This window comes from Pelodiscus sinensis, chromosome 2 (genome assembly GCF_052426305.1).
Source record: "Pelodiscus sinensis isolate ZL-2025 chromosome 2, ASM5242630v1, whole genome shotgun sequence".
NCBI classification, from domain to species: domain Eukaryota; kingdom Metazoa; phylum Chordata; order Testudines; family Trionychidae; genus Pelodiscus; species Pelodiscus sinensis.
Genome location: NC_143053.1, coordinates 227608798 through 227628512, shown reverse-complemented (window position 1 = coordinate 227628512; position 19715 = coordinate 227608798). Strand labels below are relative to the sequence as shown.

At 43.8% G+C, this 19715-nt stretch overlaps 1 protein-coding gene and 1 pseudogene across 1 annotated transcript in view; one reads left to right on the top strand and one right to left on the bottom strand.

The window, feature by feature from the left end:
- The window catches only part of LOC149525439 (uncharacterized), a 48520-nt pseudogene extending 35089 nt beyond the window's left edge, over positions 1 to 13431 (top strand).
- Positions 1 to 19715, bottom strand: part of GPR158 (G protein-coupled receptor 158) — a 331365-nt gene that overhangs the window by 267712 nt on the left and 43938 nt on the right. The gene's annotated exons all lie outside the window — the stretch shown is intronic.

Sequence of the window (19715 nt, the reverse complement as noted above, 5' to 3'; positions counted from 1 at the left end):
ATTGAGTTACGGCCAAGTGTTTGGTCCGTAACTCATTCGTAACTCGGAGAGAGGCTGTACGGTAATACTTGTCAGTAGACTCTACCTAACCACTATGCATATGTATCCCATAGCAATGGAATGACTCAATCAGTGGGAATTTCTATTGCCCCCTAGGTCATCTAAAGACTGTCTCCCCAAAACACCATCTTATATACAGGTACAACAAATCACACCTCACTGCTGACATATCAGGTTGTCACCCTCTGATGTTGTCAGGTTAACACTCTCTGACACTACTTACATACCACCCTGTACCTAGTGGTTTGATTAGATCATCTCTATTCATCATGCTGACATTTTAGACCCTTTCCTGAACCGGAGTCTGTATCTGTGAGGAGTGGGTACCAAGGTTTGTTTTAATGAACTAGTGATATCATATGCTTTCCACTTATGACCAGTACCAATTATTGTTCTGCACCTGGGTCTATTACCAATTAATGTTTTGCGCACTCAGCCCTGTTTGTGCCAAGTTCTGTGAGCGGGGGCCTGCCTCTTGCTCACAGCTTAGCTTAATGTTAGCCATGTTTTGTCCATTTTTAGTTAGGCCTCAGACCAGGCCTGTGCTGCATAGGCTTATGTTTTAGGCCTTCATCTTACTACATTTACTAGTACATTTTCACTCACTTGCCCTGCATACTCCAGCCCACTCATTCTTGAGTCTGTGTCAAGTGTTTTCTGCTTATATACTGTCACAAGCAGAAGATTCTACACATTCAACCCTGTCCTCCATTACACTTGTGCAACAAAATAGATTACAACAAAGTTGTACAACACATTAGTTGTCTTCATTGGGTTCAGTGATGCTAATCAGGGCAAATTTTGGCTCTGTAATTTGAAAAAATACTCCCCCTAATTTGAATTACTGAGCCAAATTAAATAGTTGGGTATCTAATCACTTTTTGTGCCTCTGAAAATTTCCCTATCATTTAACAAATCTAAGGAAGATGCAACAGAAGAAACACAATTAGGTCCTTCTATTATATGATGTATTAGGCTCTGCAGCATTAAGAGCCATTTTCATCATTAAAGTGAGCTGACACATTTCTGAAGAGACACAGGTTAAGCAAGGTAGGTCCATTCTTACATACTGGTCTTACATACCGCCACACATTAAGCACTGATGAACTGCAGTAGCCACTAATTTCTGCATAGTATGTTGAAATTAATGGAGCTTTGCTTTCCATTATTTTCACTGTGTAGTATTCTTTTTAAAGCCAAAGTAAGTTCTTATCCTGTTGAAACTCATTATAGAGAATCTGGTAAAATTTTAAGCAAATGAGGTGTATTTGTTAAATGCTTATTGTTCAGACAGAGCATTCATTTTGAGATAGTAAAAAAGGGTTTTGAAGGAGAAACATTATTAATGAGGTGTGACTTTATCACACTTGAATAGGACCATAAAAACCATTGTTGCTACCACTGTCATGTAACTGCAACAAACCCTGTACCATATTGCCAGAAAAGGGTTAAGCAGATCCCAGGCCACAGGATCCAGAGAAAACCTTTTAAAGACTTGTTAGAAAAGTTTGTAAATGGCAGTGAGAACCATTCAATGCTAGCTAGGCTAGAACTTTGAAATGCAAACCTATTTTGCTGGAAGTTAGAGGTAGTACTAAATATACGTGTTTACTTATAGGTGTTAACCATGTAAACAGTGTCTATTATTGGGGCAATAGATCAAAGGGGAATTGTTTATATATCTCTTTAAAATCTGTGATAATCTGTTTAATGTAAAAATTACCTTATGTAAATTATCATGATGTTTGGGAAACAGAAGGTTGCTATGTCTGGCTGAAATCACATAAGTCCCCATAGGGGTTCCCCTGGTGTGCTGATCACGTCATTGACACTCACCTTCCTGCTCCCTGGAGCTCCCCAACACCCTGTCCTACGCGATCGGGTCCTCTGGTCTCACCCAGACAAGGCACAGAGTTGGGATAATCATACTCTCCAGGGTACATAAGAACATAAGAATGGCCATACTGGTCAGACCAAAGGTCCATCCAGCCCAGAATCCTGTCTGTCAACAGTGGCCAATGCCAGGTGCCCCAGAGGAAGTGAACCAAACAGGTAATGATCAACTGATTTCTCTCCTACCACCCATCTCCACCCTCTGACAAACAGAGGCTAGGGACACCATTCCTTATACATTCTTGCTAATAGCCATTAATGGACTTAACCTCCATGAATGTATCTAGTTCTCTTTTAAATTCTGTTATAGTCCTAGCCTTCACAACCTCCTCAGGCAAGGAGTTCCGCAGTTTGACCGTGCACTGTGTGAAGAAGAGCTTCCTTTTATTTGTTTTGAACCTGCTGCCTATTAATTTCATTTAGTTCTTATATTATGGGACAAGTAAATAACTTTTCCTTATTCACTTTCTCCACACCACTCATGATTTTATATACCTCTAACTTATCCCCCCTTAGTCTACTCTTTTCCAAGCTGAAAAGTCCTAGTCTCTTTAACAGGGCTGGCCCGAGCCATTCGCGTGGCCCAGGCCCCGGGAGCGTGGTGCCACCTCCGGGATTGCGACACATGCATGGCCCTGCCCCCGGGTGGCCTCTGCCCCCGGGCACCCGGCGCATGCGTGGCCCAGCCTCAGGTGTGCGGTGCATGCATGACCCTGACCCTGGGCGCCTGACAGCCCCGCGCAACACCCCCGACACTGGGGCGCCCCGGGCAGTAGCCCGGCTGGCCCATACCTCAGGCCAGCTCTGCTCTTTAATTTCTCCTAATATGGGACCTGTTCCAAACCTGTAATCATTTTAGTTTTCCTTCTCTGAACCTTTTCTAATGCCAGTATATCTTTTTTGAGATGAGGAGACCACATCTGTACACAATATTCAAGATGTGGGAGTAGCATGGGTTTATAATAAGGGCAATAAGATATTCTCCGTCTTATTCTCTACCCCTTTTTTAATTATTCCTAACATCCTATTTGCTTTTTTGACTGCCGCTGCATACTGTGTAGACGTCTTCAGAGAACTATCCACAATGACTCCAAGATCTCTTTCCTGATTAGTTGTAGCTAAATTAGCCCCCATCATATTGTATGTATAGTTGGGGTTATTTTTTCCAATTTTTTTCCAATTTACATTATTTTACATTTATCCACATTCAATTTCATATGCCATTTTGTTGCCCAATCACTTGATTTTGTGAGATCTTTTTGAAGTTCTCCACAGTCTTCTTTGGTCTTAACTATCTTGAGCAGCTTAGTATTGTCTGCAAACTTTGCCACCTCACTGTTTACCTCTTTCTCCAGATCATTTATAAATAAGTTGAATAGGACTGGTCCTAAGATTTACCCTTGGGGAACACCTCTCTCCATTCAGAAAACTTACTGTATATTCCTATCCTCTGTCTTTTAACCAGTTCTCAATCCATGAAAGGATCTTCCCTCTTATCCCATGACAACTTAATTTACATAAGAGCCTTTGGTGAGGGACCTTGTCAAAGGCTTTCTAGAAATCTAAGAATACTATATCTACTAGATTCCCCTTGTCCACATGTTTGTTGACCCCTTCAAAGAACTCTAATAGATTAGTAAGAGGTGATTTCCCTTTACAGAAACCATGTTGACTTTTGCCCAACAAATTATGTTCTTCTATATGTCTGACAATTTTATTCTTTTCTATTATAGTACAGACACTGAATCACTTCAGCTCTGGATCAGAGGGGTAGCCGTGTTAGTCTGAATCTGCAAAAGCGACGAGGAGTCCTGTGGCACCTTATAGACTAACTGAAGTGTAGGAGCATAAGCTTTCGTGGGCAAAGACCCACTTCGTCAGATGCATCTGACGAAGTGGGTCTTTGCCCACGAAAGCTTATGCTCCTACACTTCAGTTAGTCTATAAGGTGCCACAGGACTCCTCGTCGCTTTTTCAGCTCTGGAATAGCTCAGTTCTAAGACCTCAGCACCCAAGAAACCAACCCCCAAATGGGACCAAACCCCCAATCTGTCTTACACTGCATAAAAGTTTTACACAGAGAAAACTTATGAGGTCAGCCCCCAATGAAAAAGAAATATGCTGTTCTTTCCTCCCACCCCTTCTGGTAACAATTATTTGCACTGGTCTTGATAATAAACAAAAGTGTTTTATTAAGTATAGAAAGTAGGATTTAAGTGGTTGCAAGTGAAAACAGTAAGCTCAAAGTAGGTTATTACATTAAAATAAACAAAAACCTTAGCTACTCTAATCCACTAAAAAACTTGTTACATGCACATTCTTATCCTAAACAGCTGTTCTTATTTCAGGTAAAATCTCCAAATCAGACTCAGAAGAGTAGCCGTATTAGTCTGTAACTGAAAAAACTTAACAAATGGACCTGCAGCACATTTTTCTGATATTTATTTGTACCTCTGGACCCCTCCCTCCATTCATCTGAAGAAGTGGGTTGTGCCCACGAAAACTCATGATACTATCTACATTTTTTTGGTCTCTAATATGCTCATTGTTTTTTGTTTCCTCAAATCAGAGTGGATCTTGTACTCTGACTTGGGTCCACAGTGTCTTCAAAGTTCTTTTTTGTCCTCTTATTGTGTAGTAGGCATTTTCAAAAGCCAGCTGAAAACAAAGGCTGATTGCTTCCCATTTCTTAAATTGACTTTGCCCCAGGGCAGGAATCCTTTGTTTTGCATCTCCCATTCCCATGGAAAATTTCCAGGTCCAAGATGGATTCCAGTATCAGTTGGCATAGTCAATGTCTTTCTAGGTCCAACCACAGTCTGGGCTTACAGGACAAACAAGGCTATTCACAAGTCATTGATTTAATCACTGAGTCATTAAGTTTCCAGGGCACTAGTAATGGCCCTCATTAGCAAATTTAGAACTATAAACAGATGTATGCTTCATATTTCCATGAGACACTTCCATTGTGTCATGGAAAGAGGTTGCAGTTACTGTAGCACCAAAACAGCCCAGTAAGGATCAGAATATTATGCTGTAAGAACATATTAACACTGTACCAATAAATAAAGTAAACTACCAATGTAAGAAAACAGTAATTGATGGGTCACCATTCTGTACAGGGAGGACTATCAATGAAACATTTATGTGGACATTAGGAAGAAATAAAGTATGATTTGCAATAATACAGAAGATTAAAGGATGCATGGTGACAGTCTGGCTCATTTTAGAGTACATTTTCTTGCAGTAAATCCAAAAAAGGGAATAGAAACAAAAGGTTTGTTTTAAACTACAAAGACACATTATTCAAAGTTTAGAATACATATCAGCAATAAATTGATTTGAATTCAGCTGTCTGGGCCACATCCATAAAGCTAGACTGTATAAGTATGTGCTGCTGGCACCATAGGACAAATTGAGCAAGAAGATCAAGAGAACCCATAAAGCTGATAAAGAAAGATTAGCTTACCATTCAGCCATTGTTGAAAAATAGAAGAGCACATTCCTTTTGTTCCTTCTCTTCCTCAAAGATTTAAACTGTAGCATTAACACAGGGTCTCATAAATTCAAATAAAATTACAGCAAAATCACAACAGGGGCGCTCAGATTCAACACAACACAGTGGCAGCTTCAGTCATTTTGACAGAGATCACAGACTCCAGTTTGAGCTGTACAGGATTAAATGAGGATTAGAAATAATATATCAAAGGAAACTGGTTTCACACCCCAACAGCAGTGAAATAGTGATGAATAACTGTAAGACTTGAAAGCTATTAATAAGAAGCCATTCAGCTAGGGAGACATTGAAAGGAGAACCTTGTAACCAAATACACATAAAATATGTTAAAGGTCTATAAATTAAACCCTATTTGAGAACAAATCAGACTGAAAAATAAAGATGCCTGAAAACAACATTAGGTGAGGTCTCAGATGCTGACTCCATGGCTGCATCAGGACTGGAACACCCACAGAAAAAAAATTAGTGGGTGCTTAGCACTCACCAGCAGCTAAGCTCCCTCCATCCACCCTCTCCCCAGCATCTCCTGCCCACCAGCGACTCCACTGATCAACACCTCCCCCTCCTTCCCAATGTCTGCCACTCTCTGCCACCAACTGTTCTGTAGCATGCAGAAGATGCTTGAAAGGAGTAGGGCAGAACTGTGCAGGAAGAGGCAGGGCATGGTGGAGCAGGGACAAGAAAAGAGGGAGGAGTCAGATGAGGGCAAGGTCTGGAGTGAAACAGAGGAGCTGAGCCCCCCTGGAACCAGAGGAAGCTGGCACCTTGTGGGTGAGACCAGAAACTTTTCTCTGTCCCACTCAATAGTCCATTTAAAACAGTTTAAAGAGAATCTGATATCCAGCTTTATAAACAACCATGATGATCTGTAAAAGAGCCACCTCATTCTCACCACATCAGCCTGGATCAGCAATGAAAATCACAATGTGATCAATCCAAGAAGACCTCAAGAATATGGTCTTTTTAAAAAACCTGGAAAATTAATTAGATTTTTTTTAATCAGTTGGTTTAGATAACTTTCATCCAAGAGTTTTAAAAGATTTGGCTGAAAAGCTTAGTGGACCATTAATGCTGATTTTCAATAAGTCATGGAACACTGGGATAGTTCCAGAAGACTGTAAAAAAGCTAATCTTGAACCAATGTTTAAAAATAGCAACCAAAATGACCTAAATAATTATAAGCCTGTTACTCTGACATTGATCCCAGTCAAGAAAGTATACCAACTGATATGGGATTCAATTAATGCCAATCAACATGAATTTATGGAAAATAGATCCTGTCAAACAAATGGCTTTTTATGAGTTTATATGTTTGTTTCATAAATGTCATAGTGTTGATATAGGGCATCTGACTTGATACTACATATCATTTTGATTAAAAAACTAGGAAGATAAAAAAAAGTAATGGCACGCATTTGGTGGTTTAAAAGCTAGCTAATGTACACATCTTTAAAACTACTTGTAAATAGATAATCAATGAGTGAGGTGTGTTTTTTGTGAGGACCTGCAGGACTTTTTTAGTCAACTGAGAAGAAAACCTAAAATCAGCATTGATAAACTTTGCCGGTGACACAAAAATTAAGAGAAAGGTAAATAATTGAAGACGACAGATCACTAATACAGAGCAATTTTGATGTTTTGATAAACTAGGTGCAAGTAAATAATATATGTCTATTAGGGCCCAAACTGATCAATTTTTAATTGTTTGTTCCAGAAGAGATGCCATCTATTCTAGCGAAATACATACCATGGAAATTCAATTGCCATGTGTATAACAACTGTGCTAAAGTCAACAACTGATTTGTTGGAGAGAGATTTTTATTAGCAGTAGACTCATCTCCAGTGCCTCTATGACAAGGCCTGCTTTTCCTCACTTCTATCCTGCTAATAAAAAAATTTAAAGATGAACACTACCTTATTTCTATGCAAAATTTCACATGCACAAAATTTTATACAAAAGTTGCTTTTCATGATGTCTTTCACTGAAAAGAAAAAAGGATCTTTTCATAAGTAGAAAACAAGGGAACAAAGTACTTACAAGGTGAGGGGGCAAAGAACTGCCATGGATTAGAAACTGGCAGAAATTTCTACTATGGTAGCAGCAGCAGCCAGAGCCCTGGGCCCTTTAAATTGCTGCCAAAGTGTCATGTACTCCGGACATCACTAAGTGATGTGCGGAGAAGGAGATATACTGAAGGGTGCCTGGGAGCCAGCATGGTACACTATCCTGATCCTCCCACCCTGTCTCCAGCACCCTTCCATGCCCCCAACCCCCTATCCAGAAGGACCCAAACAACACTGGGTAAATCTTCTAGTTTTTTCTACACAAGAAGATGCTAAGAGGAAATGTTCATATCCCACCAAAAAATTCCAACAGTACTTCAAGTCCTGATGCTAGAAGCATCCTCCCCGTTAGGAAACAAAATTAACTTGTATCCCTGGAAGCTTTTAATTTAGCTCCATGCATAAACGTATGAGAGTCAATAGATATCCTCCACCCCCTTCTCTCAGTTTTCCCTCCTGGGCTATTTAACAGCTTTCAATCTCATTTTAACTCACGATGGGTGGTGTGGGCGGGAAGGGAGGAGAAGCACAATACACTTTCTCTTTCAGTCTAATTTAGACTTGCCTCCTGTGCAGTTTTCACTGTGCACAGTAAGGCTTGAGAAATGCTTGCTGCATTTTAACACAGGGTTTCTTAAAATGTGATAAAAGACAAGCTTTTTCACTCTCCTGCTTCGCAGTAGTTTTCTCAAAAATTACGTTGATCATGCATAACACATACTATTTATCAAGTCCGCATTTTTTCAATAAATAAATTTACTGTCCAATACCATAGCGGACATGAGCAGAATATTTCTCTAGTCACTATAAAAAATGTGAAATATATTGCCCAAGTAAGCAAGTGATTAAATATGTGACTTTGTAATAAAACAGTCAGAACTCACATATACAGTTGATACCAGGGACTATGGAGACCCATGTTAAGTTCCTGTTCTGCTATAGACTTCCTATATGACCATGGGACATCATTGTTTCTCTGTGCCTCAGTATCCAGTCTGTAAAATGAGAGTATTGCCGTACCTCACAAGATAAATACACTAAAGACTGCGTGTGAGGTATTAAGGTAATGAGAGGCACATAAATACCTCAGAAAGATAATATGTAGCTCTTATTAATTAGGTTACCTGCAATTATCATACACAAAATAAAGCTGAGAGATAGTACACATATTGCACAGCCATTATCTTAATTCCTGTGAATTTAGTGCCATATTGATTGCCCTGAAGAATCAAGTCCTCTGTTTACAGCATGGGTAACAGCAGTACAAGCTTCCCCATCCTACTTCACTAAAATGCCCCAACCACCTTAAGAGGGAAGAGGAGAGGTCTGTCACCAGGCCCATTTAGTCCTCAACTTCTCTATTAAAGTTGGCTCAAAAGTATCAGTTAGTGCCACCTATAGTGATGACTTTGCGGATGTGGATACTTGTCACTTTGGAGACATATTGAGACCAACAAACTCATTTAGCTTAGGCCAGTTTAGAGCTATCTGATTGTGACAGATTTTGGCCAGCCCCTCTGAGGGCTGGATCCAAACCAGCATCCTAGATTTGAAAAGTTCCCCTTGACACTTTGAGTCTCTAATCTCACTACTCTCTCCTTTCCTGATAATATACACGTTCTGCTAAATTTGCACTGTAGAATGGTAAGAAGGAAAAATACTCAGATAATGATGAGCAAATAAGAAGAGGAACCAGAAATGAAGGCTAAAAGTCCCTTAATTGTCAGCTCTTATCATTCCCCAAAAGGAGCTCACAGGGAAGCTTTGCTAATTTAATAACAAGTCTCACTGAACAGAAAGAATTCATCTACGTTTAGGAATACCAGACCACTCCACGCTTACTAACTAAAAGGTTCTACAAGTCAGTTAAGAGTACCGGCTTTCCATTACCTCTATAGACTCACAAGGATGACATCCTGACCTTAGAAAGTAGGCACTAGCTCATATTGTGATATCACTCTGAGCAGTACAGCTTTCAGACTTCTCAGTGACAGCACTGAAAATAGCAACATCAGTGGAGAAAGGAGGTTGGAGTGGGTGAGGGGGAAGGAGTGCCGCTTCTAACATGAAAATGATGAAACACTGGGATTGCACATCACTGCAGAAGCAAAATGCATTTTCATTTTATTTTGATTCTCTCTGTTCTACTTGTAGCATCATTCAACCACTCACCCACTCTCTTTCACTTCTCAAACCCTGAGGAAGGGAAGACAACAATAAATAGAACCTAAACAAGCTGAATGCACAGTACTGAGTTAGCAAAGCTACCAGGAATCTGACATTTTGAGGGAAATAGTAAGACCCCAAGTTTAACTCTTGAGTAATATTGAGTCAGTTAATGCTTGCTTAAAGAGGCAAGGACTATCGTAGCTAAGCAACCGGATTATTGTACTGAAATGTTAATTTGCAGGGCACTTCGTTTATTACTGAAAGTTCTGACAAGTCTCCACCATATTTTATACTAGCAGGCTTACCTGGTCCTTCAGGGCAGGGGGCTGGTGGTGGGGGGTGAGGATGCAGGACCCAGGGTAGGACTTTGGGGATGTGGGAGGGAATGCAGGAGGCAAGGGTGAGATAGAGGTGCAAGAGTGAGGGTTGTAAGGTGAGGAGGGTTGCAGGGTGAGGGGGGTCCCATTCCGCATGGGCCTTTTCTCTTCCCCCCAGCCACTGGCCACCAGGGGCCTTTTTCCTCTCCCCCAGCCATCTCTCTGGCCACCAGGGACCTTTTTCTCCCCCTCCATTCCCCTTTCTTCCGAGCCCTCACCCCATCCACCAATGGCCTTTTTCTTTCCCCCAGCCCTCACCTCATCCATCAGGGGTCTTTTTTCCCCCTCCCTGCTGCAGAGGGGCAAAGGTTTGGGGCACAGTCGGCTACTTACTGTGTGTGCTGGCAGGCAAGATGGCGAAGCCCCAGCACTGCTGGCCACTCCCTTGATGGTACGGCTGCCCTGGGTGGACACTGCAGGATAGCTCTCCCCTGCGGGCTCCCTGGCCCCAGTGGCCGCTTTCATATTATGTCCCTCTGAACAGCAGATCCTCTTTTTGCATGTTATGGAAAACTGTACTTTTCCTGGAGCTTCCAGTTGTCCTGGAACAAATCCTGGCCTTGCTTTAAGTTAGGAGAAAAGGAAGTGTGTACCAAATTTGGTGGCCCTCGCCCTTACTGTTTAGGAGGAATTTTTGAACAGACAGACTCACTGACAGACGCACTATTAAATACAGATTAGATAGATGGATGGATGTGTCTGAGGGAGTGCCAGATTAGATCCAGTTTCCCATCCCAGAATGACCTTTCCCGCAAACAATGATGATTCAAAGGTGTATTTTTTAAAAGCGGCCTAAGGTGTTCCATGTTTGCTGAATGCTTCTTAGATACTTCTGATACTGAATGCTTCTCCTTCTTAGAGGAGAAGCTGTTCTGGATTTGATTTTAACAAACAGGGAGGAACTAGTTGAGAACTTGAAAGTGGAAGATAGTATGGGGGACAGTGATCATGAAATAATAGAGTTCATGATCTTAAGGAAAGGTAGAAGGGAGACCAGCACAATTGAGGTAATGGATTTCAGGAAGGTGGATTTTGATAAGCTCAGAGAACTTGTAGGTAAGGTCCCATGGGAAGCAAGACTGAAGGGAAAAACAACTGAGGAGAGTTGGAAGTATTTCAAAGAGACGTTGTTAAGGGCCCAAAAGCAAACAATTCCGTTGTGTAGGAAAGATATGGCAAAAGACCAGCTTGGCTTAACAAGGAGATCTTGCATGATCTCAAAATAAAAAAGGAGTCATATAAAAAATGGAAACTAGGACAAATAACAAAGGATGAATATAGGCAAGCAACACGGGAATGCAGGAGCAAGATTAGAAAGGCAAAGGCACAAAATGAGATCAAACAAGCTACAGGCATAAAGGGAAACAAAAAGACCTTTTATAAATACATTAGAAGCAAGAGGAAGACCAAGGACAGGCTAGGCCCACTGCTCAGTGAGGAGGGAGAAGCAGTAACAGGAAACTTGGAAATGGCGGAGATGCTCAATGACTTCTGTGTTTCGGTCTTCACCGAGAAGTCTGGAGGTGTGCCTAACGTAGTGAATACAAGCAGAGAGAGGGTAAGTTTAGAAGACAGGATACACAAAGAACAAGTTAAAAATCACTTAGGAAAGTTAGATGTCAGCAAGTCACCAGGTCCTGATGAAATGCATCCCAGGATACTCAAGGAGCTGATAGAAGAGGTATCTGAGCCTTTAGCTATGATCTTTGAAAAATCATGAAAGACAGGGGAGATTCCAGAAGACTGGAAAAGGGCAAATATTGTGCCCATCTATAAAAAGGGGAATAAGAACAACCCAGGAAACTACAGACCCGTCAGTTTAACATCTGTCCCAGGGAAGATAATGGAGCAGGTAATTAAGGAAATCATATGCAAACGCTTGGAAGGTAATAAAGTGATAGGGAATAGCCAGCATGGGTTTGTGAAGAACAAGTCATGCCAAACTAATCTGATAGCTTTCTTTGATAGGATAACGAGCCTTGTGGATAAAGGAGAAACGGGGGATGTCATATACCTAGACTTTAGTAAGGCATTTGATACGGTCTCGCATGATATTCTTATTGATAAACTAGGCAAATATAACTTAGATAGGGCCACGATAAGGTGGGTGCATAATTGGCTGGATAACCATAGTCAGAGAGTTGTTAACGGTTCTAAATCCTGCTGGAAAGGGATAACAAGTGGAGTTCCTCAAGGGTCTGTTTTGGGACCCGCACTGTTCAATATCTTCATCAATGATGTAGATATTGGGATAGAGAGTATGCTTATTAAGTTTGCAGATGATACCAAACTGGGTGGGGTTGCAACTTCTTTGGAGGATAGGGACATAATTCAAAATGACCTTAGCAAGTTAGAGAAATGGTCAGAGGTAAACAGGATGAGGTTTAATAAAGAGAAATGCAAAGTGCTCCACTTAGGAAGGAACAATCAGTTCCATACATACAAGATGGAAAGTGACTGTCTAGGAAGGAGCATGGCGGAAAGGGATCTAGGGGTCATAGTGGACCACAAGTTGAATATGAGTCAACAGTGTGATGCTGTTGCAAAAAAAGCAAATATGATTCTAGGTTGTATCAACAGGTGTGTTGTAAGCAAAACTCGTGAAGTCATTCTGCGCTCTACTCTGCACTAGTTAGGCCTCAGCTGGAGTACTGTGTCCAGTTCTGGGCGCCACATTTCAAGAAAGATGTGGAGAAATTGGAAAAGGTACAGAGAAGAGTGACAAGAATGATTAAAGGTCTAGAGAACATGACCTATGAAGCCAGGCTTCATGAACTGGGCTTGTTTAGTTTGGAAAAAATAAAGATTAAGGGGGGACATGATAGCGGTTTTCAAATATCTAAAAGGGTGTCACAAGGAGGAAGGAGAAAATTTGTTCCTCTTGGTTTCTGAGGACAGGACAAGGAGTAATGGGCTTAAAGTGAAGCAAGGGAGGTTTAGATTGGACATTAGGAAAAAATTCCTAACTGTCAGGGTGGTCATATATTGGAATAAATTGCCAAGGGAGGTGGTGGAATCTCCCTCTCGGGAGATATTTAAGAACAGGTTAGATAGACATCTGTCAGGGATGGTGTAGACGGAGCTTGATCCTGCCTTGAGGGCGGGGGGCTGGACTCGATGACCTCTCGAGGTCCCTTCCAGTCCTATGATTATATGATTCTATGATACTCAGACTTGTATGCGTAGCAATTTTTTTTGCAACTATAAATTTACCAGAGACAAACAATTATTTCTCCAGTTGATTTTAAGAGGTGTTAGCTACAATATTTTACACCTATTAACTACTCTGTGCTGCTCCTAACTCATTTTTGTTGTTTTAATCTTTGCTCTTCTTTTTAGCTCAAGATTTGATTTAATAGATGGTACTTAAGTCCTTTCAAGAATCAAAGGATCTTTTTTCCTTTTAAAAACTATATGACCATCCATGCTCAGGCCCACCGACAAGGAGGAAGGGGGTAAAAGTGGCAATTGTCCAGGAGTCCGGGTGATTTAACAGGACCCAGGATCCCAGGATCTCTGCCTGCTCTGGGGATAGTGTCTTTTTTCAAAGATGCTTTGGTATGCCCCATGCAGGTTCTGGGGGAGGCGAGGCATGGCGAAGCTTCTCTGGTGTTCCCCCAAGCAAGTGGGGACTGGGCTAGCCCAGGGCTCCTTTGGCAGAGGCGAGGGCAGGGAGGGGGACACTTGGGGCTTTCTTCTCTTGCTTTTTATGCTGGATGCCTATTTCATAATGGGCTAGATGGGAAATATCTGCAAGCAATTACTTGGAAATTTTATTTGGTATATCCCATTGGGATCTTATAATGTTGGATGGTGACCTCTTCTCACCTCCTTTTAGCTAGGATAATTTCACTCAACAGTTGTTCCAATGTTTGACAAAGATATTGGGAAGTGTTCCTCCTGGGAAAGTTTCAAGCATTATTTTCCTTCCCCTCACCCCAATTTAATCTATATTATGGATTTACTTCAGGCCCATCTTTATGCACTTTGCCATTTGCAGCCTACAGAAATATCTCTTTTTAGTTGAAAAAAAATACCATCCAACACTCCATGATGTATGGTGCTACTAAAAAAAGCAGATTGGTTTTTTGGATGTTTTGCTCATTTGTTTTATTATCCCTGAATGTGTATTTCAATAGGATAAATATATATGGAATACCTATATACAGAATATATACAAAATACACACACACCTGCAGAGAGCTGCAGACAAAGCTGTTCTTTTGTTTTCTCCCCTCTCAGGTGTTTTTGCATTTCCAAACCCAAAGCAAAGAAAGCTAAACTTGCATCACAATACACGGTGTTGTCACTCTCAGTAAAGCAGGACCACTGTAGGGATGTTAACTATTGTTTATTTTACTAGTCGAGTAGTGGATGGAATTTCCATCAACTACTCAATTAGTCAAAAGGCACTTCCGCATTCCTCCTTTGAAATGTTCAAGAGCCCCAGTGGGGCTGATAGAGGAATGTGGAACTCTGTGTGCAGCCAGCTTTGAAGTGTACCAGAGTCCACACCGGGAGCTCTTGTGCATTTCAAAGCGGAAATGCAGCATGGATCCTAGGGTCAATGGGGGACTCAGAGTCCTCCACTGACTCTGGGCTCCATGCTGCTCCTCCACGTTTTAAAGGGGCAGTGCTGCACAGCTGAGCCCGAGTTCAGCTGTGCGGCACTGCCCCTTTGAAGTACCCCCTTTATCTGATAGCAGCAGCAAGTGGGGGGGAATCAACTAGTCAACTGACTATCCAATAAGTATTTGCTTATCAGATAGTCGGCTAGTCCTTAACATCCTTAGAACGGTGTAGAAGTTATCACAGTTTTCATGAGCTATTAGAACTGCTAGGTTGCTCTCAGTGGGCTATGCTTTAAGATCTCTTAAAAAAACACCCTCCTTCCCCCCGCCTCAGTTTTACATTTGGTGTGTTGACAAGCATTCTAAAGCCATTATTAAGAGAGTCAGCAACTTGCAAGAAGAGGAAGATCCAATATATTTAAGGGAGAATCTTAGGGTTTAAAAATTTTTTTTTTTAATCAAGGTTTTCTTACTCCTGTTACTAGCTTATTTGAGTAACATATTAATTTGGTCTTTGTTTCTGAGGTTTTTTAAGGCAGGAAACAGTTGTTTCTTTTGGCTAGTTTGTGCTTCTGTTAATTTTCTGATTTAGCTATAACATTGCATGTTCCACTCATTTCACCTCTCAGTCTCTCAGAAAGGCAACTGCTACTCATTCTCTCTCTCAGTCCCACCGAATCAAATCTCTGGTTCATGTACTCCTCAAAGATATTGCATCCCTCTCAGCAGTTAATGTGAAGGAAAGCAAATGGGAGAACAGTATTTTTCTAAAAGAGGAGCTGTTCATTCTTTCCCCAACACAGTGAGTGAGAGCTATCCCAGCTGTTTCAATAGGTTTTAACCTCCATTTACATTTGACCTTCCAAAATTGTTTCCAATCTACTTTTACCTGTCCCACCTGAACTGCAACTCTCAGTTCAATCACCAGATAAAGCCTTAACCCAAATTCCCTTCCAGGAGTCATCTTTGCTGACTGCCTCTTTCCCTCGAGGTTACCTGTAAAGGTGAGGGCAGCCCAGCTTCTCCTACTGGCCATCGGGAATTAGCTCTCAATTCACTAGTGCACTCTTGTCTATTGGTCTCTTGCAAATCCTCACTGTCCCCCCAACCTCAAGGACCGCCCCCCCCCCCCAAATCTCTCACCAGGTCATGGCATTTTCTGGACACAGCCCTCCAGCTGTGCCCCACTTGGTTCTCTCCCCCCATTCTGGGGAACCTGACAGTCCTCAGTCCAGCTACTTCCCTCAGTGGCAAATTGCAGTCTTTGATCTAAGCCACCTGCCTCAGTCCGTGCACTGGCCACTCCCCTCAGCAGCAAGTTGGGGTGAAAAGGGGGGGCCTGGGCCTACTTACTACTCTGGGTTCTGGCCCAGAGAAGCTATAACTGGTAGCCATGCTGCATCCCCTCTGACCTCCACCATCTCTTTCCCTGGGCCACTTCCCCATAGCCATAGCACCAGCTCTGCCAAGATATCAGGGCCCCAGTCTGGCAGAAGATGGAGCTCCTTCTTGCTCTCCTGATGCTGCCAGCACTGGTCTATTCATGGTGCTCCCTCTCAAATCTCCTACAAAGCAGTCAATATGCCTCCCTTGGCCTCCAGGGAGAGACTGCCTCTGTGCTGCTCAGCAGCCCGTCTTAGAGAGGCCAGCCTGGCTCTGAATGATTGCTCCAATAAGCCTTCTCCCTATTGGCTGGCTCAATAAACCCTCTTCTAATTATATGGGTTCTGCACAGCCTCCCCAAGGCTGCTCAATCCTTCTTCCTATGTGAGGCAGCCAAAATATTTTCCATCTCCAAAAATTAAATATTTTATTGCTGGAACTTCAGGGCAGGTTCTGCCCATACGCATGCGCATGGGTTGTGCCGGGGGTGCCCAGGCACACTCTAATGTCTGGGGCCAGCCAGCAGCTGCTGGAGGATGTGGGGGATTTGTGATGGAGCACCACAGCCCCTCACTTTAAATTCCCCGCAGCCATCTACTGGGCACTGTGGGGCAGAGAGAGCACATGCGCGGCGTCCTCAAATGCCACACAATAGGTGATAGGGGAAATGCCGGGAACTTTAAAACCCAGCTTCCCAGCTCCAAAAGGTACTGGGGGCCTGACTACAGACGGCGGTCCAAGCCATTTTTGCGGCCCGGGCCCCGCCCTCCAGCACCATGTGGCACCCAGCCCAGCAGCACCGCGCAGCTCCCCGGGGGCACCCCCGCCCGTCCCAACAGCACCACGTGGCGCCCCGGGGGCATCCCTGCCCAGCCCTGCAGCACCGCGCGGCCCCCCCACCTGGCCCAGCAGCAGCACGTGACACCCCTGGGGTGCCCCTCCCCCGGCCCTGCAGCTTGGGCTGGCTCTGACTTTAGCCCTGCAAGCTGTAAGGAAGAAGCTGAAGGTAAGGGGAGGGGGGGGGGAAAGAGGAAAGGGTGGGAGAGGAAGGAGCTTTTGTGGTGCGGGAGGAAGAAAGGGGAAGAGGTGGAAGGAGCTTGTACGGAGGGGGAGGGAAGAGGGGAAAGAAAGGGGAAGGCACCAAAGGGACAGGGTAGAGGAGACACAAATGTTGGGGGGGAGTGGAGACAATGAGGAAAAGGGCAGGAGGGGAGGTGTCAGTGGGAGGGGGGACAGGGTGATGCTAGAAGAGGAGAGGCTAAGGGCACTGGGGATTGGAGGGGGAGGTGCTGGGAGAAGGCTTGACAGAAGGGGTGGGCATGAGGAAAGTGGGGTTGGAGCAAGTCATGTGTGAGGGCACAGGGGCATGAGGGGAATGGGGGCAGAGGGTGGTGAGGGGATGGACATCAGGGAAAAAAAGGGCAAAGGGGCAGGGGCAATGAGGGAAGGGGGAGGCACCAGAAGGGTGCTGGGGTAAAGGAAGGTGCAGGTGCCAGCGGATTCTGCGGGTGAAGCAGAAGGGCAGACACCTGCAGGGAATGGACCAGCACCAGAGGAGAGAGGCGAGGGAGGTGTTAGACGAGGGAATGAGGTGGGGTAGCTCACATGATCAGAGTGGGGCTACTGGAGGAGTGGGCACAGGGGGGAGAGAAGGGCTGGTGGAGGGGGGGCAGGTCTCAGGAAGGCTGAGGGCAGTGAGAAGGGCAGGAGTCAGGACAGCAGAGGAGGGTGAGGGATTGGGGGGCAGCAGGCACCAGGGGAGTTGATGGAGCAAGGGGAGGAGACATGGCAACAGAGTGGAAAGGTAGATATTTATTAATAATTTGGGTGCCACAATGGCACATCCAAACAAGCCATGTGAACTCAGTACTGGTGCACAACACAAAATTCATTCTGCTCATGGGAGGAAACTTAGAGGGCACACTTCCCCCCCAGCCTCTCCACCCCCGAATTAATGTCACACATATTGGGTTAATGCAATTGCAGGATAGTTGCATGGGGGGGCGGTTGGTGGGGGCCAAACTAATCCCTATTGGTAGGAGGATGGTGGGAAAAGTCCTTGGCGGGGGGGGTCGTTACATAATACTTTTAACTTTTGGTCATGTGCCCATCTTGCCTGGAGAGGGTTACCTCCAGAGACGTGGCTAATGGGAGCCAGGAGCGTGGTTAACAGGGGTCAGGAGTGTGGCTAACGGGGGGGGTCAAAGTACATTTTTTAAAAATTCTTTGGGTGCACACCCTGATGAAATGTGCTACGCACTCCTATGGTTCTCACATTCAAAAATTCCAAACTACACCTCCAGAAGCTGCTGAAGCTTTCAACCTAGCATCCTAAGCAGTAATGTAGCAAGGGTGGTGGGGGCAGCAGTTGCCCCCGAGTGCCACGCTAGGGGGCACCAATTTTGTTCCTCTCCACTCCCTCGTCATCCCTTGGCTCGCCCACTGCCGGTGCCTCTGCCCACTGCCGGTGGCTGGAGCCTCCTCTCCGCCTCTCTGCCCCCAGCCCAACCCTCCTCCATCTCCGCCAGCAGGTTAGTGCATGCAGGAGCCTGGCCCTAAAGTGGAGGAGGTGGGGAAGACGCAGTACACACTCCTCCTCTCCTCTCAGAGGTGGGCTCAGCCACGTGCAAGGTTTGGGGCCATGCGTGGCGATGAGGTGGCACAAGTTTTTCCCTTGCCCCCAGGCACATAACACCTGCGCTATGCCTCTGCTCCTAGGTTGAAAAGGTTGAAACAACAAAACCATGGGTATTATAGCCTTATGTTGAAATCAATGCCCCCCCCCCACCTTTTATCCAGTGTGTACAGGGCTTGTTTGAACAACCATGCTGGTATTCACTGGACTAAACAGAGAGTAAGGAATTACACCTCAAATTCCAACCACTGATTTAGGAAGATAAAGCTTTCTATCAAATTTGAGATTATGTCATTTCTCATGCCAGGTGAGAAATTAACAATTGTTAACAATTGTTGAAATATCTATTTCTGTTGGTCCAGAAGGCAGCCATCATACAACATCTCTAGAGACGAAAGTAGGAATTGATATAGCTTGCCTAAAGAGTCAATGCTGTCTAGTTAGAGGCTGTAACAACTCATATCCCCTGTATATCAGGTTGAGGGAAGGTGAAGAGGGGATCTAACACATTCACACACTTGAAATTTTACCAAACTTCTATGGGGGAAATCAGAAGAGCAACATTCCTTTTACAAACACAAATGTTCTTGTATTTGAATTGCAAACAGAAAACCGATTGTAAGTGCACATTCAGGTACTTGGAAACACATATACTCCCCAAATGTGCATTGTTTGAATAAAGCACGTTTCCTTTCATCCAAAATGGTTAAAAAACAATTAGGCTACGTCTACACTGGCATGATATTGTGGAAGAACTCTTTTGCGGAAGAGTTCTTGTGCAAACACTCTTCCAGAAGAGAGCATCTACATTGGCATGTGCATTTGTGCAAAAGATGTGCTTTTGCACACGAGCATCCATGCCAGTGTAGACGCTCTCTTGCGCAAGAAAGCTCTGATGGCCTTTTTAACCATAGGGCTTTCTTGCACAAGAAATTCATGTTGCCTGTCTACACTGGCCTCTTGTGCAAGAACAGTTGCACAAGAGGGCTTATTCCTGAGTGAGAGCATCAGAATTCTTGCTCAAGAAGCACTGATTTCATACATTA